The 26,357-nt window shown below is 39.1% G+C and overlaps 1 pseudogene; it reads left to right on the top strand.

Moving 5' to 3' along the window:
- The first annotated feature begins 212 nt into the window (after positions 1–212).
- Positions 213–18,242, top strand: LOC119522312 (annotated as a pseudogene).
- Positions 18,243–26,357: the final 8,115 nt, after the last annotated feature.

The following is a 26,357-nucleotide window of genomic DNA, read 5'->3' as shown; positions in this document are numbered from 1 at the left end:
AATGGTATCCACAAAACAGAAAGGTGTAGAGGTCAAAGCAAAGGGGGATTGCTCTGGAAGCGGGACCCAGGGCCTCAAGCCCAGATAAAGGGGACTCAAACCACCATACTAACTTCCCAATCCACTTTTACCTTGATGACTCACTCACCCAGTCAGATGTCCGGACTTGGAACTGGAACTTATTTCTCTCTTTGAAGCTTTTTAAGGTGCCAATGGTCTGGAATGACGGCAGAATAGAGAAAAACCTGGTTACTGAGACTTTAGACTTAAACGAGTCTAGCGGCTGCAAGAGGCTCGATCACCTGCTTACTTGTGCTGCTGGAGCTCCAGAACTTTGGGCAGTGGACTCCTTAGTAGGAATCTTTGTCTCTTCTCAGGTCGCCAAATTGTTGCCAGACAAAAGCGGTGGGTTCTTTGCCCAAAGTACTCAAATGACCAATTCCTGAGACACCAGGGTTTCAAAGAGAGCAAGTTTATTGTTAGGCGCAAAGCAGCAGATCAGATGGCCTATGGGCCAAAAACTTTGTCTCCCCCAGTCTAAGGAGTTGAAGGTTTTTATGGTTTAAAACAAGGGGAGATGGAGTTATTACCACTTCAATAGCGAGTATAAGCAGAAACAAAGGGGAAATGGAATTGTTACCATTTCAATAAGTATAAGCAGAAAGGAGGGGAGTTACCATCTCAATAGAGGCAGAAACAATTTACAAATGTAAAGGAGTGGAACTGTGCTAGGACCAAGATAATCAGAACAAGTCAATGGTTAGTTCTGAGCTGCCTTAAGTTCCTCCATTAGTATTAGGTGGTTGCTTTTGTGATTTTAAGCAATGTTTTTACAATCACAAGGGCACAAGATAAAGGCTATACAATCATTATCAGAGATCAAGGCAGCTGGATTACAGTTCACAGATTTAAGGTATTTCCCTCTGTCTACTCTATTATACCTAAAAGTAAAAAGGAATATCTATAGAATGATGCATAATCATAATCATCCCCTAAATCCTAACTTCTTGGTTACACCTCTATCCCCTTACTACAAAGTTGCAAAGAGATGCACTGAATTCATACATGCTTTTCTCATCCCACAATAACCACAGGGCTATCAGCTTAAGCATGTGTTACCATTGAGTGCCCACAGCAATCTGTGGGTCATTTTTATCCCCATTTGCAGAGGAGCAAACCAGGGCTCAGGGAGAAACCTTATCTGATTTCTCTTTCCTCACCTCATCACCTCTTCACCTCACCACCAGAAGCCAGGAAAGAGGCATGGAATAGATATTTCTTTACAGGTTTAAGAGGAAGAATGGCCCTACTAACACATTGGTTTCAGACTTCTAGCCTCCATAACTGCGAGACGACAAATTTCTGTTGCTCTAAAGCACCCAATTCGTGGTACTTTGTTATAGCCATCTGTTTTGGTTTGCTAAAGCTGCTGGAATGCAATATACCATAAATGGGTTGGCTTTTACAATGGGGATTTATTAGTTTACAAAATAACAGTTCTAATGCCATGAAAATGTCCCAGTGAAGGCACAACAGGACGGTACCTTCTCTGAAGAAAGGCAGATGGTGCCAGGGGTTCCTCTGTCACATAGGAAGGCATATGGCCGGTGTCTGCTGATCTTTCTCTCCTGGGTTTCTTTGCTTTCAGGTTCTGGCTCTTTCAGTTTCTGTTTCCACTGGCTTTCTTTCTGAGCTTCTGTAGGGTCCTCTCTAGCCTCTCCAGGGCTCTTCTCCTTTAGCTCTCTCCGGGTGTTTCTCTCTGAGTTTTCTGGGCTCTCTGTCCTTTATCCTCTCATAAAGGACTCCCATAGAAAGGATTAAGACCCACCGTTAATTGGGTGAGTCACATCTCAATTGAAACAGTCTAATCAAAAGATCACACCCACAATAGGTCTGTACCCACAAGAATGGATTAAAAGAACATGGTCTTTTCTGCAGTACATAACAGCTTCGAACCAGCACACCAGCCTAAAAATCTAAGACAAATAATCACTCATCAGATTTTCTTGTCAAACTCAAGAATTATTCCAGGACATTTTCTGATCCATAAAGTGGGCCCATTTGCTGAGCATTTCTCAATGCACATGTTAAATATGCCATTTATAGGGAAATATAACAGGGGAAAAAAGAAAACCAATCTAACGAGATTAGCAATTAAAAATGTCATGAAACGCATTATTTGCACAGACCCAGAAAACTGATGCTCTTGTCTTGTAGTTGCTCAGGATATATATTCATAAAGAGATTACGAAGGTCAATTAGAGAGTACGTACAAAAGATTTTAAATATTCTTGCTCTTTGATGAAGCAGTCTCAATTACTGGGATTTATTCTCAAGATACAGCCTAGGAAGGCCCTTGCTTTCAACACTCATCTGTCCACAATAGTCAGGGCTGAACTGACCATTTCCCTAGCTGGCACAATGCCTGCAGGTCCCCGACACTGATCTATCCATCCCTCAATCCAAACAGTAAAATCTGTTAAATGGCTGATGCCCAGATGGCTGGCCATCCACAGAGCCACCCGTAAGCAATGGATATGGAGCAGTGCTCAGGACTTACTCCTACAGGAAAGGTAAACCTCCAACCCCATCCACGTCTGGGAGAAATTTCCCTTCTTCTCCCCTCTTTGTGTGTTCAGAGGCCTTCTGCTCCCTACCAGGAACAAGCAGCCAAATCCTTCCAATAAGTTTAAGATTTCACAAAAGATGGGGGGAAAGCCTTGGCTTCAGAGAGCTTCAACTTCTAGCCCTCCCACAAAACTGAGAAGTTAAGAATTAACAAATGATTATGATTACTGAATCATTATATAGATGTTTTGTCTTTCTATATTGTAGAATGGGCAGAAGCTAATTTCTGAAATTACTGAAACTCAACTAGTCTCACCTTTGTTTATACTTGCTATGATAATGGTCATTCTAGCCTGGTCTCAGCCTTGGGTATACTTACTATTGTAATGGTTATTCTGGCCTAACCTCAGCCCTGTGCATACTTACTATTGTAATGGTAGCAACTCCATCCCCCCTTGTTTGAATCCATAAAAACCCTGAACTCCCCAGACATAGGGAGACAGATTTGGGGGCCCATAGGCCATCTAATCTCCTGCTTCACAAATCGCATTGAACTCTTTTCTCTCTTTGAATCCCGGTGTCATAGATTGGCTATTAGGTGCATCAGACAGAGAACCCACCACTTTTGTTTGGTATAAGTAAGACAGATCTTTGCCAGGAGGTGATGCATTCTGACTCCACATGAAGAAGACACAGAAGCTTGGATCTGAGACCCTCCCTATGCATCTCTTTGGGCCTCTTATTTGGATCCTTTTACTATAATAAAATTATAATCATAAGCAGAGCACTTTCATTGAGTTCTGTGAATCATTCTAGCAAATTCTCAAACCCGAGGGGGGTGGTAGGAGCCCCCCAGATTTGTAGCCAGTTGGTCAGAAGTGAGGGTGGCCTGGATCCCTGAATTTCCAACTGGAACTAGAAGGGCAATCTTGTAGAGGATTACCTTTAATCTGTGGAGAACGGCCTAACTCTAGGTAGTTAAGAGTCAGAATTGTATTGGATTGAGTTACTCCAATATTTGGAGTTGGTGTCAGAAGGTGTTGTGGAGTTGCAAAAAGTTTCATTAAACCTCCACAGCTAGCCAATGCCAAGATAAGATTTGAGCATAGGCTGGTGGCTCCCTGCCCATGCATCTAACCAGGATACAATACAGCCTCTCATTTGATAAGATCTTCAATCTTACTATTAATCAGGGCAAAGCACCATAAAACAAAGTGAGGTACCATGTTTTTTCCTAGATATCTAGGTAGATAACTAAAATATTATAATAATCACTGTGGTTGGGAATTCAGGGGAAATGTGTCCTATTATAATGTGGAAGGGCTCCCCTAATATATTGTCTCCATTCTTGTGCCTCAGGGATATTCTCCATTCAAAAAGTGAGTGGCTTTCCTGTGGGTAGGGTAATAATGCTTACATTTCCCTGCCATTTTATAATTTTTTATAATTGCCAAGAGAAGTAGGTGTGGTAGCTTGGAGCTATGTACCCCAGAAAAACATGTTCTTAAATTTAATCCATTCCTGTGGGTGTGGATCCATCATAAGTAAAATCTCTTCAAGATGTTACTTCAGTTAAGGTGTGGCCCAAATGAATCAGGTTGGGCTTTAATCTGGATTCTGGAGTCCTTTGTAAGCAGAGAGAGAGACAGAGAGAGAAAGCCAGAGGGAGCAACCAAAGCCAAAATTCAACAGAACCTAGAAGAGAAAGGACAAGCCAGGAGAGGCCTCCATGTGCATTGCCACATGACAGAAAAGCCAAGGACTAAGGATTGCCAGCAGCCAGCAACAGAATGCCAGTCTTCTGGGAGAAAGCATAGCCTTTATGATGCCTTGATTTGGACTTTTCCTAGCCTCAAAACCGTGAGCCAATAAATTCTCATTGTTTAAGCCAACCCATTGGATGGTATTTGTTTTGGCAATGAGGAAATTAAAACAGTAGGCTTTAAAAAATTCATTGATTTACATTGCTTATCAGATCTGAAAATTTGGTCACTTCAATTCAGTGTCAATTTATCTCAGTATATGTGGGTTCTGGTAGAAAATATTTTGTTAATATTTTAATTTTTAAAAATAAACTCCCTATAAAAACAAGAAAACAAAAAAAATAAATAAACTCCCCCTTCACGCCACCTATCTAATTATAAGCAGGTGTTTCATAGAGTTGAAAATAGAAAACATAGAAAGGAGACAAAATACCCCAAAACATACCATCCAAAAACAAGTAGTCCTACTAATGTTTTTCTCTGCTTTTTAGATTTCCAAAATTTTCTTAAGCAATTATTTATATATTTATAGATGTTTGCATGTATTTAGATACTTAAGCAAAAAAGATAACATCTCATCTTACCTTTAGTTGTATAACGAGCCTGTCTCACTATAGTGGTTTGAACTGTGTATTGCAGAGACATGTCCAATCCTAACCCCAGGTACCTATGGATGTGCCCTGAAATGGAAACAGGGCCTTTGAAGATGTAATGAAGAGAAGAACCTCCAGATGAGATCATCCTGGATTTAGAGTGGGCACTAAATCCAATGACTATTATTCTTACAAGAGACAGGAGAAGGAGATTTGACACACACAGGGAAGAAGGCCATGTGAAGACTGAGGCAGAGATTGAAGTTATGCTGCTGTTTTGGTTTGCTAAAGCTGCCAGGATGCAATATACCAGAAATGGGCTGGCTTTTACATGGGAATTTATTAACTTACAATTTACAGTTCTTAGGCTGTGAAAATGTCCAACTCAAGGCATCAACAGGATGATACCTGGACTCTGAAGACAGGCTGCTGGCATCCAGGACACCTCTGTCACATGGTGTGATGGTTAGCTTCATGAGTCAACTTGGCCAGGTGATGGTGCCCAGTTGTGTTTCCCCTAGAGAACCCTGACTAATACACATGGGAAGACACATGGCCAGTGTAAAGGTCTGTATATATTATGTCCCCCAGAAAAAGCCATGTTCTTTGATGCAATCTTGTGGGGGCAGACATATTAGTATTGATTAAGTTGGAACGTTTTGATTAGGTTGTTTCCATGGAGATGTGCCCCACCCAACTGTGGGTGATAACTCTGACCGGATAATTTCCATGGACGTGTGGCCCCGCCCATTCAGCGTGGGCCTTGATTAGTTTACTAGAGCACTATATAAGCTCAGACAGAAGGAGTGAGCTTGCTACAGCCAAGAGGGACACTTTGAAGAACGCACAGGAGCTGAGAGAGGAGCTGCAGCTTACAGAGACATTTTGGAGATGGCCTTTGAAAGCAGACTTTTGCTCCGGAGAAACTAAGAGTGGACAAACGCCCCACAAGCAACTAAGAGTGACATTTTTGAGGAACTGAAGCCTAGGGAGAACATCCTCGGAGAAAGCCATTTTGAAACCAGAACTCTGGAGCAGAAGCAAGCCACGTGTGTTCCCAGCTAACAGAGGTTTTCCAGACACCATTGGCCATCCTCCAGTGAAGGTACCCAATTGCTGATGTGTTACCTTGGACACTTATGGCCTTAACACTGTAACTGTGTAACCAAATAAACCCCCTTTCATAAAAGCCAATCCATCTCTGGTGTTTTGCATTCCGGCAGCTTTAGCAAACTAGAACAGTAACTTTGAAAAAATAAATCTTTTCAGAAACAGCTGAAATAACTGGGGTGGTTAAACCTCCAAAAAAATAAGTGTCTGCTGGTCCTTCACTCCTGGGTTTCATTGCGTTCAGCTTCTGGCTTCAGTGGCTTCCTGTCTGAGCTTCTGTGGGTCCTCTCGTAGCTTCTCCAGGGGTTTTTCTCTGTGAGCATCTCTTAATTTCATCTCTTAGCTTCCGTACCTCTTTTATTCTCTTATAAGGGACTCCAGTAAGAGGACCCTTAAAATTTACAACCTCCTAAGCAGAAATTCCATATTACCACATACTGCTACTGAATTAGGTAACCTTGGGCAGTGTTATAGGCACAAAGCCAGGGAGTCATTACCTGATTGGCTTTAATGATTAAGGGACACAGGGGCCAAGGGCATAATATTAACTGTGATGGAAATGAGCAAGTTGGCATCTATCACAATGCACCCATCCCTACGCCAGCACCTGTATGCTGCCCTAAATCAGGTAGAAACAAAATCTTTGTTGGCCAGGCTAATAGCTGCCTGCAAGACTGCCTGGCCCAATATGGGAGATATTCCACACACTACTCCCCATTGGCAATCTACGGAAGAACTGCAAGATGTTTTGCGGGGTCTTGGTATGAAACATGCTATGTATTCCGCAAACTTTGCAGGCCCCGACAATGAAACTTTTAGAGCAGGGATGAAAGACACCATCCTGCACGCCGCTCCTAAACATTTTTATGGAACCCTCACGTCCATTTTGAGTCCTCTAGTGGGACAGCCCATTTTGAGAGCTACTCAAGCCTAGCAGATCTTGGAGAATCCGAACAGCTCTGTTCTGGTATGAATCTATTATGTCCCCCACAAAAGCCAGGTTCTTTAATGCAATCTTCTGAGGGCAGTTTTATTAGTCTTTTGATTAGGTTGGAAACTTTTGATTAGATTATTTCCATGGAGGTGTGGCCCCACCCATTCAGGGTGGGTCTTGATTAGTTCCCTGGAGTCCTTTAAAGAGAGCTCACACAGAGAGCAGGGAGGACAAAACACCCCAAGAGAAGCTGAGAGAGACATTTTAGAGAGAAGCTAAGAGTCGACACAGACACTGATGTAGATGCTTGGAGATGTTTGGAGATGGTAAGCTAAGAGATGAAGCCCAGAGTTTGCCCTAGAGAAGCTAAAAGAGGAGCCCCAGATGCTTAGAGAGAAATGCCCTGGGAGAAAGAAGCAAGGACGCACAGGAACCAAAAGAGGAGCAAAGATAGAAGCCCAGACAAAAGATATGAAAAGACAGTTCTCTGAAGAGGAAATACAAATGGCCAAGAAACACATGAAAAAATGTTCAGCTTCACTAGCTATTAGAGAGATGCAAATTAAGACCACAATGAGATACCATCTCACACCAATTAGAATGGCTGCCATTAAACAAACAGGAAACTACAAATGCTGGAGGGGATGTGGAGAAATTGGAACTCTTATTCATTGTTGGTGGGACTGTATAATGGTTCAGCCACTCTGGAAGTCAGTCTGGCAGTTCCTTAGAAAACTAGATATAGAGCTACCATTCGATCCAGCGATTGCACTTCTCGGTATATACCCGGAAGATCGGAAAGCAGTGACACGAACAGATATCTGCACGCCAATGTTCATAGCAGCATTATTCACAATTGCCAAGAGATGGAAACAACCCAAATGTCCTTCAACAGATGAGTGGATAAATAAAATGTGGTATATACACACGATGGAATACTACGCGGCAGTAAGAAGGAACGATCTCGTGAAACATATGACAACATGGATGAACCTTGAAGACATAATGCTGAGCGAAATAAGCCAGGCACAAAAAGAGAAATATTATATGCTACCACTAATGTGAACTTTGAAAAATGTAAAACAAATGACTTATAATGTAGAATGTAGGGGAACTAGCAATAGAGAGCAATTAAGGAAGGGGGAACAATAATCCAAGAAGAACAGATAAGCTATTTAATGTTCTGGGGATGCCCAGGAATGACTATGGTCTGTTAATTTCTGATGGATATAGTAGGAGCAAGTTCACAGAAATGTTGCTATATTAGGGAACTTTCTTGGGGTAAAGTAGGAACATGTTGGAAGTTAAGCAGTTATCTTAGGTTAGTTGTCTTTTTCTTACTCCCTTGTTATGGTCTCTTTGAAATGTTCTTTTATTGTATGTTTGTTTTCTTTTTAACTTTTTTTTCATACAGTTGATTTAAAAAAGAAGGGAAAGTTAAAAAAAAAAAAAAAAAGAAAAACAAGGAAAAAAAAAAAGATGTAGTGCCCCCTTGAGGAGCCTGTGGAGAATGCAGGGGTATTCGCCTACCCCACCTCCATGGTTGCTAACATGACCACAGACATAGGGGACTGGTGGTTTGATGGGTTGAGCCCTCTACCACAGGTTTTACCCTTGGGAAGACGGTTGCTGCAAAGGAGAGGCTAGGCCTCCCTATGGTTGTGCCTAAGAGCCTCCTCTCGAATGCCTCTTTGTTGCTCAGATGTGGCCCTGTCTCTCTAGCTAAGCCAACTTGAAAGGTGAAATCACTGCCCTCCCCCCTACGTGGGATCAGACACCCAGGGGAGTGAATCTCCCTGGCAACGTGGAATATGACTCCCGGGGAGGAATGTAGACCTGGCATCGTGGGACGGAGAACATCTTCTTGACCAAAAGGGGGATGTGAAAGGAAATGAAATAAGCTTCAGTGGCAGAGAGAATCCAAAAGGAGCCGAGAGGTCACTCTGGTGGGCACTCTTATGCACACTTTAGACAACCCTTTTTAGGTTCTAAAGAATTGGGGTAGCTGGTGGTGGATACCTGAAACTATCAAACTACAACCCAGAACCCATGAATCTCGAAGACAGTTGTATAAAAATGTAGCTTATGAGGGGTGACAATGGGATTGGGAAAGCCATAAGGACCACACTCCACTTTGTCTAGTTTATGGATGGATGAGTAGAAAAATAGGGGAAGGAAACAAACAGACAAAGGTACCCAGTGTTCTTTTTTACTTCAATTGCTCTTTTTCACTCTAATTATTATTCTTGTTATTTTTGTGTGTGTGCTAATGAAGGTGTCAGGGATTGATTTGGGTGATGAATGTACCACTATGTAATGGTACTGTAAACAATCGAAAGTACGATTTGTTTTGTATGACTGCGTGGTATGTGAATATATCTCAATAAAATGAAGATTTAAAAAAAAAAAAAAAAAGATAGAAGCCCAGAGACATTTTGGAGAAAGCCATTTCAAAACACAACCCAGGAGCACCAGCAGACACCAGCCCCATGCCTTCCCAGCTGACAGAGGTGTTCCGGATGCCATCGGCCTTTCCTCAGTGAAGGTATCCTCTTGCTGATGCCTTAGTATGGACACTTTTATGGCCCTAGAACTGTAAATGTGTAACTGGATAAATCCCCTTTATAAAAGCCAATCCATTTCTGGTATTTTGCATAATGGCAGCTTTAGCAAACTGAAACATTGCTGTTTTTGTTTTGATCTTAAAAATTGAATTTCAAGGTATAGGATAGGATTTAACTTAACTTTTTATTTTTTCAACTTTTAGTTTGAAATATGTTCAAACTTACAGGACAGTTAAGAAAGAAATAAAAACACCATACAGAGAGCTACAACTAACTTTACTTTTTAATGACGTCGCTACTAGGTGACCCAGCCCCATTTCTTGAATAACGCAACTGACTGGTAATGCCACTCTTGTTGCATATTAAATAATGTTATAGATCTGGGTCTACTCATGAGATTTCTATAGTCTTCCTTCAACTGGTATGTCCAGCCACTTTATCCAAAGGTTATAAAATCATAGGTTTGTGTGACATTTTAACAACTAGCAGTATAATCTCCACTGCTATCATTCACACAGTGGATGGGTGGTTGGAAAATAATAATAATAATATCACCTACAGTTATATAGCACATAGAAGATAAACTGCTTGACCAAGTTCATGCAACAAGTAATGGTTCCCAAGGTCAAATCCTGGTCCTTCTGACCCCAAAGCCCACACCACTGACCACTGTTTCTATATTGAGCATTCTTCTGTTCCAGAACTGAAGATAGCATGGCGGGGGTGGGAGGGGGGTGGGACTTACCCAAGACTCTGTGACAAGTTGATGGATCTGGCACCTGGGACACAGGTTTGATAATGCTCATCTTCTGTCTAGCTGCCCTGTAATAATTCTTTGTTCTTCTGTACTAATTCTTCTTTCTAGGGCTCAATAAGAAATTGATTCACCCATGTCAAACTAGAAGGGAAAGAAACAGACAAGAAAGCACATGGAATAAAAGGAAATGATGAAATGAGACCAAAATTCACTTCTTGCTGCTACATTTCCAGATACTCTGATTCAAATGTTCTCTTTTATGGAACAGAGGAGGCAGGATATCAAAGTGTTACTATGTGCCTTACTTTTAGGTTTTCTCCTTTTCTTCTTATAACAAATGTATGCAGAGACACCGAGAGTCCCATTTCATAGACAACCAGGCTCAGACTCACAGAAGGTTCATGAATTTTCTGGGGTCAAAATCTACTTCTTGCATTTTGCAAAGGACAACCAGTGGCCTCCTGTTTAGATGATGGATTTCCAGGGCTTAAGAACTGATAATGGGAAAATCCTCTGGTATGAAACCTGGGCTCCATCATGCCCCATTGGTAATCACTCAACAACCCCACCTGGTGATGAAGATGATGGCGGAGATGACATCCTGTCCCGTGGGCCAAGAGGCCTCAGTGTGGGGGCCACATGGAATCACTGATTCCTGAGGTGGTGAACTGGACCCAGGAAGCAGCACAGGCTGTAAATAAAATGAAAATGAACCACGTTAAGTGAAATAGGCAAGTCTTAAAAGATAATATAGAATACAATTCCATTTCTGCAAAACAATATGTTTCAACATGGGTATATAGTGATGTGTGTGTGATTGAATATAGGTTAGTACATTACATACAAAGAAAAAATCTAGAGAAAAGGCATCAATCAATAACTGAGACTACATTTGTATCGTGGGAGTAAAACGCGGGGGCAGAAGTGAGAGACAGAATAATTTCAGTTTACAAGTATACATCTCTGTATTTTTTGACACCTAATAAAAAATGAAAAGTATTACTTGGTCTAGTGGCAAAGTCATTAAGAAAAAACTTCGAAAAACTGGAAATTCTGTGAACTGAGTCAAAAACAATAGTGTAGAAACACATTTATTGACCTAGAAATATATTTGCCATATACTGACATGTGAAAATAGCACATTAAAGATTTTTTAAAAAAATAACTCAGTGTGTGGGGGCTGGTGGGAGAGATAGGATACTTTTATCTTTTAAATTTGAATTTCCATAATGTTTGAAATGTTGAAACTTTGTTAAATAAAATGTTGAAAAAATAAAATAATTGTGAACTGATTACAAACATGATGCTATATATTCATTGCTTTGGAAACATATTCACAGTGCATTGTTTTATTGGGAAGAGAAGCAGATTAAAACAATGTATTGGACAGAGTTTCTGGGTGTGTGTGTGTGTATGTGTGTGTGTGTGTGTGTATGCACAAGATTGTCTCAATATGTCTACCATCTTCACACCAATTCTGCAGATTTCTGTTCAGTTCATATAGGGGCTAAATATCCACCCAGGGCTTGTATATCCCAGGATGGCTATGAATAGAAAAAGATCGCTGTCAGTTGTGGAAAATTCCAGAAATCTTTGATCTATACAATGGAATCCATACACCTTCCTTGCTACCTTCCAAACTCTAATGCCTTAGTGAGTCCTCTATTTGAGGCTATCAAAGCTGCAATTCTAACTGATCAGCAGATGGCATCCTTCTCCATTTTCTTTTGGTTATTTCTTCCCCCGATGAAAAAGCATAATTTTTTATAAACAAAAATAAAAAGCTTTTTTCAAAGCAGATTACAAAAAAATTACTACAGTGTGATCATCACTGTCTTTGAAAATACATATGTATATCAAAAGAATGAAAGGCTATATACTTAGTTTCATTTCCTGATTACTCTTACATGTACATCTGATTTCTTTATTCAGTGTGGGTTGGGTGCTACTCTGTGCCAGGCACTGTCAGTCCAATTCCATATCTGCACCACACACCCTCCCTCTCTTGATCTCTAGACCTACATAACTGGAAATGTCCACAGGGAGCAAGATGGATGTTAGTGCCCATGCCAAGGTGTATGACCTCAAATGGACTCTACTCCAAGTAAGTTTTGTTCAAACTTCCCCCTGAATTCTGGAAACCCAAAATCTAAACAGAAAGCTGTGGTGGAGTAGGGAGAGGATGCTACCTTAGGAAATTGAGGCACCCTGTAATATACCACAGCCCCTTTGCATATCACACTGCTAGATAGAAAGGAAGAAACCCTTGTGTGGCATCAGTAGGTTTTCTCAAGGGCAGGAACTAGAGTTTTTACCTGCCTTATCCTGACGAGGGTATCCCTCTTATTTAATCACCCAAGGGGTCTGACCGAAGTGACATGGAATTTCTGCTTCATGTAAGACCTACTGTCTCAGTAAAGGGGGTCTGGACCCAGATCCACAGGAGGCTGAAAAGAGTAGAGACTGAGTTCTCAAAGACAAACACAGGACCAGGACCCCAGTACCAACAACTAATTCTTCTAATTTAATGAAATGGTTTTCACAGATTTCTCACATAATGTTTCAGCTCCCATCGGGGTTCCCCTTATGCCTATTGTACCAATATGATCAATCCCTCTTTCCTCACTCTCCTGTTCACAAAAGAACACCCTCGGTAAAATTCCTTTATAAGCTTGGGATGGAGAAATTTTTCTAACTATGACTTAAATTCAAGAAAATTTATGGGAAGGGTGATATGTTCGATTTCATAAAATATTGCACAGAAAAACAAAACCCAGAAGCAAAGCAAAATGAAATATTACAAACTGGAAAAAATATTTACAATTTACATCACGGACAAAAGGTTATATCCCTAATATGTAGATAGTTTATGAAAAAACAAAGACAAAAACCAACAATCTGTAATAAAAATGGGCGATGGATACAAATAGGTATTTCACCAAAAAAATGGCCCTTAAACACATGGAAAATATTCAACATAGCTCATGATAACTGATACAAAAGGAAAAAAATAACAACATTGAGATATTTCTCATCAGTTAGATAGTCTGTAAGGAAACAGACATTCTCATGCATTGCTGGTGATAATGTAAATGGTACAAAGCTTATACAGATGATTTCATAATATCTAGTAAAATTACACAGGGACCACCAATCTTTCTTCTAAGAATCAATCCCAAAGAAACAATACAAAATCCAAAAAAGGAACAAGCACAAGGCCATTCCTGGCAGAACAAACTGAACAGCAGAAGAGTAGAAACATGACAAATGTCCACCATTAGGGGGATGGATGAATAATCTATGGTATATCTGCATCACAGAGTACTATGCATCTCTAAAAAGCAATAAGGATTCCTTCTGTATACTGCTATGGAGTGATCTCCAGGATAGATTGTTCAGTGAAAAAAGCAAAGTGTAGAAAATTGTGTCAAGCTGTTGTTGTCTAACATGGTAGCTGCTAGCCACATATGACAATTTAAATTCATTCTAATTAAAGTGAAATAAAATGAAAAATTCAGTTCTTCAGTTGCCCTAGCCACATCCCACGTGCTCAACATCTGCATGTAGAGAGAGGCTACCATGTGGGAGAGCACAGGTACAGAATGTTTCCATCTCCATTGAAATTTCTATTGGATGATGCTGGTATAGAATATGTCAAATTTACCTGTGGAAGGGGGAGAAATCTAACATACTTATTATATTTGCTTATATTTTGAAAGACAGGAAGGTTAACATAAAAACTAATAAAAATGATCACCTATAAGGAGACAGAGGAGCAGCCTTGGATGGAAGCCAATGATGCATATTTCTCTTAAAAATATATGTTTACTAGTTCCATGTACAAAAAAGGGCAAGAAACCATCACCAACACAGTAGCAATGAGCAATAATAGTACTCAGATGGAATCTTCTAAAATCATTCCACTAAAAGGAACCAGGCTTCCTTGGACAAATGGCTGATTCAAGTTCTGGGGTAAGAATCATACCAGATGAGACCCGGCAACACTATCATACCAGAAAGCATGTCAAACAACTCAGAAGACAACCTGAAGGAGCTTCTACTGGCCAAAGTGGAAGCAATTTAAACTTCAAAAAGAAAAATGACTGCAATGCATCAAAATACATTAAATATATAAACATCTATGACTTCATGATAGCACCTGTTCCAGCTTGCTAATGCTGACATTATGCAAAATACCAGAAATGGATTGGCTTTTATAAAGGGGATTTATTTGGTTACACATTTAAAGTTCTAAGGCCATAAAAGTGTCCAAACTAAGGCATCAACAAGAGGATACGTTCACTGAAGAAAGGCCGATGGCGTCCAGAACACCTGTCAGCTGGGAAGGCACGGCCGGCATCTGTTGGTCCTTTGCTCCCAGGTTATGTTTCAAAATGGCTTTCTCTAAAATGTCTCTGGCCTTCTGTGCCTCTTAGCATTTCTCAGCTCTCTTCTCAGTTCTCCTGGGGCATTTCTCTCTAAGCATCTGGGAGTCCTCTCTTAGCTTCTCCAGGGCAAACTCTGGGCTTCATCTCTTAGCTTAGCATCTCCAAACGTCCTTCTGTCTGCATCTCCAAGCGTCTCCAAGCATCAGTGTCTGTGTTGGCTCTTGAGCTCTCTTAACTACTCCAATGAACTAATCAAGACTCACCCTGATTATTTCCATGGAAATAATCTAATCAGAAAGTCTCGCCCACAGTTGGGTTAGTCACATCTCCATGGAAACACTCAATCAAAAGTTTCCACCCTAATCAAAAGACTAATAAGTCTGCCCCCACAAGATTGCATTAAAGAACATGGCTTTTCTGGGGGATATAATATATCCAAACTGGCATAGCACCCTAAAACAAACAAACAAACAAATAAAACAAACCAAATCACCTCTCACCTTGAGAGTATCCTGGGGAAACCTTTTGAAAAGTGGAAATACTGCCAAAGAATTAAACATTTATCCTACCCTTTCTGTGCATACCATACCTCAGTGTAACTAACAGCTGATCAGGGGAACTGCCACCTTGGGGTCCAGTCCCTGGATAGCTTGCTGGGGACAGAAAAATACATAAAAATCCTCTTCCCCAAGAAAAGGGGTGGGCAGGATGAATCACTGATCACAGCTTTTGATTAGTGAATTCGGATCACGGGGTCCTCACTCTGAGCTAGTGTTTCAACCCACTCATTCCAACAAAGACAGCAGCAGCCACTGTTTCCCTGACAGGGGCAAAGGCAATGGAGATGTAAAGATACAGTGCTTCCTCAGGGTGGTGGGGAACAGTTAGCTGAACGGCTGCATTTGCTGGACAGGCCAGGAAAGCACAGCCTTGGGGAACTGTCAAGAGGCTTTTGGCACCCTTCCTTATCCCCTCCCCAAGGCACTTAGGAGCTGCTCTGTGCCCCCTTCATGGGTCCCTGGCTCTGTTTTGGCTGGGAAAGTACTGACTTGGGAAAGTCCTCTTTCGGGTGACCCTTCTTCCAGAATTTGCTCTCCAGGCAAAAGCAGCTAGAGACAACAAAAAGAAAGGAAAAAACTATAGAGGCAAAACAAAAACAAACAGAACAGAACAAGATTCCCAGAGAAGGAGCAGAGGAAAGGAAGCTTTTTCCTGAAGTGAAACATTTGCACAAAAAGTACAATCCTAAAAACTGTACTGTATATACAGAGCAAGAATCAGATGAAGAAGATCTGAAAAAATCTAATCAGTTAAACAGGAGCTATTCTGAAGTTCTAGAATAAGTTGAACCAAGCATCAAAGAAGAGCCTTACCAAAAAGCCAATCAACAATAAAACCCTAGGCAAGAGAGAGAAACTAATATTCAGAGGAAACTCATAAAGATAATCAGATGTCTAGACATCAGCAAAAAATTACAGGCCATATTAAGAAATAGGAAGATACAGCTCAGTCAAGGGAACAAATTAAAGCTTCAGAGGAGACACAGAATTTGGAACAACTAATCAAAGGTGTTCCAACAAATCCCCTAAAGCAGTTCAAGGAGATGGAGGAAAATATGGCTAAAAAGATAAAGGATATTAAGAAGACAATGTGTGAGCATAAAGAAGAATTTGAAAGCATAAAACGAAACCCGGAGGAGCCGTGTGGCCACCACCACCGCCACCGAGCCAAGCCAGGTCCCCTTCTGCATTGGGAAGGGATTTATTTGTGGCTTTTCAGTAGCAACAGGTGCAGCAGGGATACGACAGCTACGGAAATATCTGTGGGCAAAAAAAATGCAAAGTTGGTAGCAATACCAAACAGTGGCATGGACCATACCCATCAGAAGCATGTATTCTTTTTGGGTCTGTGCAATCTGGACTGGATAAACCAGAAGATAAATTCTGTAGCACTGTGTAGCAGCATGTCCAAGACAAGAACTGAAAATCCTGAGAGCTGTTCAGAATTTTGCAGAGATGAATGGCTCAACATTATGTAGCTACAGCCTAAAGCCTATTGAGTAGACTACATCTTCAAAAGCTTCTATTCTTTGCTCCAAACTACCAGTTTCAGTGAGTACACCTATTCCATTCTTCTCTTGCTGTGCTCCTGTGAACATTTCCTGCTATGCCAAGTTTGAAAAGGCCCTGATCACCTTTGTCAGTGACAATAGTGTCTTACACAGGCTGATTAGTGGAGTAATGACCAGCAAAGAAATTATATCAGGACTTTGCTTGTTATCACAAGTTCTATCCATGATTTTGATGATGATAATCAGGTATATATCAAGAGTAGTTGTATGGATCTTAACAATTCTGGTCATACTGGGTTCACTTGCTGGCACAGGTGTACTGTGGTGGCTGTATGCAAAGAAAGTCTCCCAAAGAAACAGTTATTCCTGCACAGTTTCAGATTACTGAAGTCAATCCCTGAGCCCTACTCATCTATGCCATTCCAGCTACAGTGTTCACAGTTTTCTTGTTTCTGATAATGTTGGTTATATGCAAACATGTTGCTCTCTCATTGTGTTGTTACACGTGGCCGGCAAGGTCTTCATTCACTTGCCTCTCCTAGCCTTCCAATCCTTTTGGACTTTCTTTGCTCTTGTCCTGTTTTGTATGTACTGGATCACGACACTTCTTTTTCTTGGCATGACCGGCAGTGTTGTTCAGAATGACCAAGGCTTTGTGGAGTTCAGAGTTTCTGGGCCTTTGCAATACATGTGGTAGGTCTAATTTGGATCAGTGAATTCATTCTAATCTGTCAGCAGATGATTGTAGCTGGAGCCTTGGTAACATAATATTTTACTAGGGATAAAAGGAATTTGCCATTTACACCTATTTTGGCATCAGTGAATCGCCTTATTCGTTATCACCTTGGTACTGTGCCAACGGATCTTTTATTACATTAAGTCTCACGAATGATCCTTATGTACATTCACAGTCAGTTCAAAGGAAAAGAAAATGCTTGCTTGTGCTTGATGTGTGCTGAAATCTTGCATTTGTTGCCTTTGGTGTCTTAAAAAGTGGCTAAATTATTTAAATCAGAATGCATACATAGCCACAGCTATCAACAGCACCAACTTCTGCACCTCGTGGAAGGATGCCTTTGTCATTTTGGTGGAGAATGCTTTGCAAGTGGATGACATTAACACAGTGGGGGATTTTATGTTATACCTAGGCAAGATGCTGATAGTCTGTAGCACAGGTTTAGCTGGGATTATTCTTCTCAACTATCTAGCAAGATTACACAGTATGGGTGCTGCCTCTGATCATTGTCTGCCTCTTTGCTTTCCTAGTCGCTCATTGTTTCCTGTCCATTTATGAAATGGTAATGGACGTTTTACTCTTGTGTTTTACTATTGATACAAAATACAATGATAGGAGCCCTGGCAGAGAATTCTATCAGGATAAAGTGCTGATGGAGTTTGTGGAAACAGTAGGAAAGCAACGAAAGAAGCAGGTAAGGGGGTGTGGCTGATGGCAGAGAGCTAAAACCAATGGCTTCGGGAGCAAGTTCTGCTTGAACCTAGCCGACCGTTATGGAACCCACTGACATTCCAAAACAACATATACTCATAACTATGTATTTGTGTGTGTGGGTATGTGCATATATGTATATATATGTGTGTATATATGTGTATGTGTACATATACACACACACAATCAGCCAAAATCAGAGAAAATGAATAGGGATTTAATACCTTTTTTATGCTTATTTTGTAAAACATGTATTCCTTTCATATGAGTAGCTTTTATAAGGCAGCTTCCGTCATTTAATGTTTTCAATTGTAAATGCCTTAATGGAAATGTTAAGATTCATATCTGATTAACATTTTTAACAGCTTAGAGATTTTAACTCTAGTTACTTAAATTAGATAAAATTATTGTACCAAATTCTCTGTCTAAAGTTTATTCAGGGATGATTTCCCTGGTGTATGTATAAAGTCAAGATCTTATTTTACAGATTCATAAGTCATATTAGAACAAGACTAAGCATATGTGTTCAAATAAATAAGAAATTACTCCAATCACTTTTCCCCAATCAAATAAGCCATGTCATTTTACTTTTAGAAACGTGCAAGTGAGCTCGCTATGGTAATTTTCATCATAGGTCATACATTTGTCAGCCAATATTAAAAAGTTACCAACTCCTCAGGTATTTGTAGTTTAACCTAACACTTCTATAAATGAGAGTAGGCAAAAGGGTAGATAATATTTCTTACGCAAACTCTTTTCTTATATTTTGTCTTTCTTTTATATTTGACTTTAGTAACATCCTCCACACATTTTGTGTGCCTGATTTGAAAGGAAGCTGGGGCACTCGGCAAGTTTAGCCATTAAGTTTCTGAATATTGGTTTTCAGATTAAGTAATGCCAGGAGGAATAAAGAAAGGAGAGAAACACGGAACACAATGCATTGAAAATTCAAGTGCTTGGGCTTCTGCTTCAGAGTAACCTGAGTGGCTTAGGGCTAAACAGCCATTTGATTCAAATGCTTGCTATAAAATCTGAAAACACACTGGCAGGTGCTGCACTCTTTGGAAATTCACTGAGTATCCAGGATTCTACTATGTTTAGCTGGAGAATTGGTTAATGCTTTGATCCTCAAATGTCAAACGTTCTTTATATTTGGGGGTGGGTTTTGTTTTTATTCTGGAAGCTTACCAGATAAGAATGGCTCATATTCCATTGTTCTGCTTATTGTAATGGTGAATGCTTTAAGAAAAAAATGTAATTTGCTAAGAATAATTCATGATCTGTTTATGTGATAACTCCTTTTTGTTACATTTTTTAAAAAAAGGTCTATTTTTGTTAACGTAAAGTAAATATTTCAGACCAATTTTTTTAACTTATTGCACTAGATATAGGCTCTGTACTAAAAAAAGAAGCCTCAGCATTTTATCATTCCATGGAAGGAGAATCTTTTGAAAGAAAGCATTGCCTCCTACCAGAATAAGACAGTGAATTAGAATGGCATTATGGAAATGCATACATAATTAATGTCACTAGGGCTTAATAAGCAGCTGTTGGCTAATGTGCATCCTTTCAAAGGGTTGGACCTTTAATTGTTGCAAAAGGTAAACTGTATTTTTTTTAAGTGTCAGTGTTCTCTAGCTAGGCTAAAAATTGCTGAATGCCTTGGTTTTATTTAAAAATTTGCATAATATTTCTGATTTTCAGAATCTTTGCAATAAGCGTCTGGATTTTTTAAGAAGACACAATTAAGATCTCATGTCTTAGCACGATCTGGGTGGCCAACATTATAAGGGTAGCTATTTTGAAAAAAAATTCTCCAGGAGTTAACATCTAGTGCTGCCAAACAGTATCTCTGTACTCTTTTACATCAGTTGAAATGGAAAAAATATAGTTATGTAACTAATAGTTGTCCAGATTTGTGAGAAAGCAAAAGATGTAAGAAGATTCAGAACACCATGCTTCACAGAGACACAGATTTTGGACACTCAGAAATGTTGGAGACTAAACTTACAGATGGTGAAATTCTGGAAGATGGGTATTAAATCAGAAGGCATTCCAGGAGCTAGCTATTTTAGGAGGTACCCCTCCAAAGTGACCTCATGGAAGTCTTGAATTTGGAAACTAGGTTCTACTCACTTGAACATCCCAGCATCATAGACTCTTGCTGCTCCCTGTTCCATATGCTCGCAATCTCAGCTTTTGGAAGCCAACAGGAATACTTTATAATTATCATTTGCTACTAGAACTGTAATCAGAAAGAAATTTTGTATTTTTGTATAACTTGATTGTATGCGATTTTATATAACAGGTTCTGTTCTACAAATAAATTTTGTTTTACTAATAAATAAATAAATAGAAATAAACAGGGCAGAAATTATGGGGATGAAAGGTACAATAGAAGAGATTAAAACTATATTAGAGGCATACAACAGTAGATTTAAACAGGCAGAAGAAAGAATCAGCAAACTAAAAGGACAATAAAATCTTGCAGACAGAAGAACAGATAGAGAAAAAAATGGGAAAAATTGAGCAGGGTCTCAGGGATTTAAATGACAGCATGAAGCATGCCAAAATACACATCATGGGTATATCAGAAGAAGAAAAGAAGGGAAAAGGGTCAGGAAGAATATCTGAGGAAATAATGGCTGAAAATTTCCCAACTACTATGAAAAACATAAATATACATGCCCAAGAAGCGCATTGTACTCCAAACAGAATAAATCCTAATACACTTACTCGAGACACATGCTAATCAGAATGTCAAATGCCAAAGATAAAGAGAGAATTCTGAAAGCAGCAAGAGAAAAGCAATTCAACACATAACAAGGGATCTGCAATAAGACTGAGTGCCAATTTCTCATCAGAAACCTTGGAGGTGAGAAGGCAGTAGTATGATACATTTAAGGTACTGAAAGAGAAAAACTGCCAGCCAAAAATGCTTTATCCAGCAAAACCAACCTTCAAAAATGAGGGAGAGTTTAAAATATTCAAAGATAAACAGAAACTGAGAGAGTAAGGCAACAAGAGACCTGCCTACAAGAAATACTAAAGAGGGTACTGCAGGCTGAAAGGAAAAAGACAGGAGAGAGTGGCTTGGAGTAGTGTGGAAAAAAAAATGAAGATTATGAGTAAGGGTGCCTAAAAGGGTAAAAAGAGAGACAAAAAAATTTTGATGTATAAAACCAAAGTATAAAATGGCTGAAGTATTGCCTTTATAGTAATAACACTGAATATTAATGGATTAAACTCCCCAATCAAAAGACACAGAATGGCAGAATGGAATTAAAAAAAAGCATGATACAACTATATGTTGTTTATAAGAGACTCGCCTTAGACCAAAAGACACAAATAGGTGCCCCAAATTACATGAGGCAAACACTGGCAAAACTGAAGGGAGAAATAGACAACTCTATAATAATAGTTGGAAACTTCAATACACCACTCCTATTAATTAGAGAGAACACCTTGACAGAGGATTAATAAGGAAACAGAGAACTTGAATAATATGATAAATGAACGAGACCTAACAGATATATACAGATTACACCCCCAAACAGCAGGATATACCTTCTTTTCAAGTTGTCATGGATCATTCTCCAGTATAGACCACACTTTGGGTCACAAAACAAGTCTCAATAAATTTAAAAAGATTGAAAGTATACAAAGCACTTTCTCTGACCATAATGGAAAGAAGCTGGAAATAAATAACAGGTAGAAAACTGGAAAATTCACAAATATATGGAAATTAAACAAAGACCTATTTGCACAAACTAGAGGAAATAGAAAAAGAACAGCAAACTAAACCCAAAGCAAGCAGAAGGAAAGAAATAACAAAGATTAGAGCAGAAATAAATGAAATTGAGAATTAAAAAAAACAATACAGAGAATTAACAAAACCAAAAGTTGGTTCTTTGAGAAGATCAATAAAATTGACAAACCATTAGTTGGACTGACAAAGGAAAAAGAAAGAAGATGCAAATAAAATCAGAAATGAGAAGGGGGACATTATGTCAACATAATGTATGCCAACAAATTAGACAACATAGATGATATAGACAAATTCCTAGAAAGACACGAACAACCTACACTGACTCTGGAAGAAACAGAAGACCCCAACAGACCAATTACAAGCAAAGAGATTGAATTAGTCATCAAAAACCCAGGACCAGATGGCTTCACAAGTGAATACCAATCATTCAAATAAGAATTAATACAAATTCTGCTCAAACTCTTCCAACAAATTCAAGAGGAGGGAACACTACCTAACTCATTCTATGAGGCCAACATTACCCTAATAACAATGCCAGATAAAGGTACTATAAGAAAAGAAAATCACAGACCATTTTCTCTTATGAATATAGACGCAAAAATTCTCAACAGAATACTTGCAAATAGAATCCGTCAGCATATTAAAAGAATTATACACCATGATCAAGTAGGTTTTACCCCAGGTATGCAAGGCTGGTTCAATACAAGAAAATCAAGTAATGTAATACACCACATCACAAAATGGAGGGGGAAAACCACATGATCATCTCAATCGATACAGAAAAGGCATTTGACAAAATCCAGCAGAAAAAGCATTTGACAAAATGCAGCATCCTTTCCTAATAAAAACACTTCCAAAAATAGGAATAGAAGGAAACTTCCCCAAAATGGTAAAGGGCATATATGAAAAACCACAGCTAACATCATACCCAATGGTGAAAGACTGAATGCTTTCCCTCTAAAATTTGGAACAAGACAAGGATGCTCACTGTCACCACTGTTATTCAGCATTGTGCTAAATAACAGAGAATTCTGTGCTAAAATTCGGCAAGAAAAAGAAATAATAGCTGTCAAACTTGGAAAGGTAGAAGTAAAACTTTTACTATTTGCAGATAACATGATCCTAAATACAGTCCCAAAAAACCTACAACAAAGCAACTAGAGCTAATAAATGAATTCAGCAAAGTGGCAGGATACAAGATCAACACACAAAAATCAGTAGTGTTTCTATACGCTAGTTATAAATAATCTGAGGAGGAAATCAAGAAAAAAATTCCATTTACAATAGGAACTAAAAGAATCAAATATCTAGGAATAAATTTAACCAGGGATGTAAAGGATCTGTACATAGAAAACTACAAAACATTGCTAAAAGACATCAAATAAGACCTAAATAAATGGGAGGACATTCCAGGTTAATGGTTTGGAAGACTAAACATCATTAAGATGTCAATTCTACCCAAACGGATTTACAGATTCAACATAATCAATCAAAATTCCAACAGCCTACTTTGGAGAAATGGAAAAACTAATTATCAAATTTATTTGGAAGGTAAGGGGCCCTGAATAGCCAAAAATATCATGAAAAAGAAGAACAAAGTTGGAAGACTCACACTTCCTGACTTTAAAGCTTGTTACAAAGCTACGGTGGTCAAAACAGCACGGTACTGGCATAAAAATAGACACATTGATCAATGGACTCAAACCGAGAGTTCAGAAATAGACCCCCACATTTATAGACAATTGATATTCGACAAGGCTGCCAAGTCTACTCAACTGGGTCAGAATAGTTTCTTCAATAAATGGTGCTGGGAGAATGGGGTATCCCTATGCAAAAGAATGAAAGAAGACCCCTATTTCATACTTATACAAACATTAAGTCAAAATGGATCAAAGACATAAATATAAGAACCAGGACCATAAAACTCCTAGAAGAAAATGTAGGGAAGTATCTTCAAGATCTTGTGGTAGGCAATGGTTTCTTAGACTTTACACCCAAAGCACAAGTAACTAAAGAAGAAATAGATAAATAGAACCTCCTTAAAATTAAAAAATTTTGTACCTCAAAGGACTTTGTTAAGAAAGTGAAATTTCTTCCATGAAATAGAATAAATGTATTAAACTATTACAAGGAGTTAATAATAGAGTGCAATATGGGGGAAAAACGCACCTATTGCAATCTATGGACTATAGTTAACAGTACTATCTTAATATTCTTTCATGAACAGTAACAAATGTACCACATCAATGCTAGGGATCAGTGATGAGGGGAGATAAGGTGTACGGGATGTTTTGGGTTTTCTTGATTTTTTCTTTTTTCTTTTTTTACTTCCCTGGAGTAATGAAAATGTTCTAAAATTGATTGTGGTGATGAATGCACAACTATGTGATAATACTGTGAACCACTAACTGTATACTTTGGATGGTGTGCTGGTTTGTATATATTATGTCCCCCAGAAAAAGCCATATTCTTTAATGCAATCTTGTGGGGCCAGATGTATTGATGTTGATTAGGTTGGAACCTTGTGATTGAGTGTTTCCATGGAGATGTGACCTACCCAACTGTGAGTGATACATTTGATTAGGGTGTGACCTCTTGATTGAATGTTTCCATGGAGGTGTGGTTCCACCCATTCAGCGTGGATCATTATTGGGTCACTGGAGTACTTTAAAAAGAGCCACACAGGCCCAGACGCTGCTGCAGCTGAGAGACACATTTTGAAGACGGCCATTGGAAGCTGACATTGACATTTTGGAGAAAGCCATTTGGAAACCAGAACTCTGGAGCAGACACCTGGCACATGCATTCCCAGCTAACAGAGGTTTTCCGGATGCCAATGGCCATCCTTCAGTGAAGGTACCCAATTGTTGATGCCTTACCTTGGACACATTATAGCCTTAAGACTGTAACTGTGTAACCAAATAAACCCCCTTTATAAAAGCCAATCCATTTCTGGTGTTTTGCATAATGGCAGCATTAGCAAACTGGAACAGATGGATTGTATGGTGTGTGAATATATCTCAATAAAATTGCATTTAAAAAATGGACAAAGGACTTGAACAGACATTTCTCCAAAGAGGAAATGCAAGTAGCTAAAAAGCACATGAAAAGGTGCTCAACATCCCTAGCTATTAGGGGAATGCAAATCAAAACCACAATGAGATATCACATCATACCTACTGGAGTGGGCACTATTTAAAAAAAAAAAACAGAAAACTACAAGTGTTGGAGAGGATGTGGAGAAATAGGAACATTCATTGTTGGTGGGAATGTAGAATGGTATAGCTGCTCTGGAAGTCAGTTTGAGGGTTCCTCAGGAAGCTAAATATAGAACTGATACATGATCCGGCAATCCTGCTACTAAGTATATACCCAGAAAAACTGAAAGCAGGGACCCAACAGACATTTGCACACTGATGTTCATAGTGGCATTATTCTCAATTGCCAAAAGATGGAAGCAACCCAAGTGCCCATCAACAGATGAATGGATAAACAAAATGTGGTACATACATACAATGGAATATTATTCAGCTGTAAAAAAGGAATGAAGTCCTGATGTATGCGACAACATGGATGAACCTTAAAGACGTTATGTAGAGTGAAGTAAGCCAGATACAAAAGGATAAATATTGTATGATCTCACTGTTACAAACTACTTATAATAAGTAAGTTCACAGAATTAGAATCTAGAACATAGGTTACCAGGATATAGATTGGGGTTAGAGAATGGGGAGCTGATGCTTAACTTGTACAGAATTTCTATTTAGGCTGATGGTATAGATTTTGAAATGGATGGTGGTGATGGTAGCATATTATGTAAGGTTAATGAACTGCACGGTACTAAATAGGTAAAGGCGGTTAAAAGAGGAAACTTTAGGATGACTATATTACTTGAATAAAAAATTGTAGGCTAGAACACAGGACTGTACAACACAATGAACACTATTTTACATGATGTACTACAGAACAAGTATAAGAATGTTCTTTCATGAATTATAACAAATATTCAATACTGATGCAAGGTGGTAATAATAGGTTGATATATGGTAAAAAATACACGTAAAGTAAATAATGGATGATAGAACTATTTTAATAATCTTTCATCAACTTTAACAAAGATAACTACTGTTAAAAAAATAGAAAAATTATTTTTTTAAAAAAGTGTTGTCATCAATTGTAACCATTTACACCAATGCAAAGTGTTGGTGATGGGATGGTGTTCTGGTTGGCTAATGCTACCATTTTGCAAAACACCAGAAGTGGGTTGGTTTTTATAAAGAGGGTTTATTTGGTTACAAAGTTACAGACTTAAGGCTATAAAATGTCCAAGGTAAGGTGTCAACAATAGGGTACCTTCACTGAAGGATGGCCAATGGTGTCCAGAAAACCTCTG

Source organism: Choloepus didactylus, chromosome X (assembly GCF_015220235.1).
Source record: "Choloepus didactylus isolate mChoDid1 chromosome X, mChoDid1.pri, whole genome shotgun sequence".
Classification (NCBI taxonomy): domain Eukaryota; kingdom Metazoa; phylum Chordata; class Mammalia; order Pilosa; family Megalonychidae; genus Choloepus; species Choloepus didactylus.
Note: the sequence above shows the minus strand (reverse complement) of the source record. Positions and strands in the feature narration are given on the sequence as shown.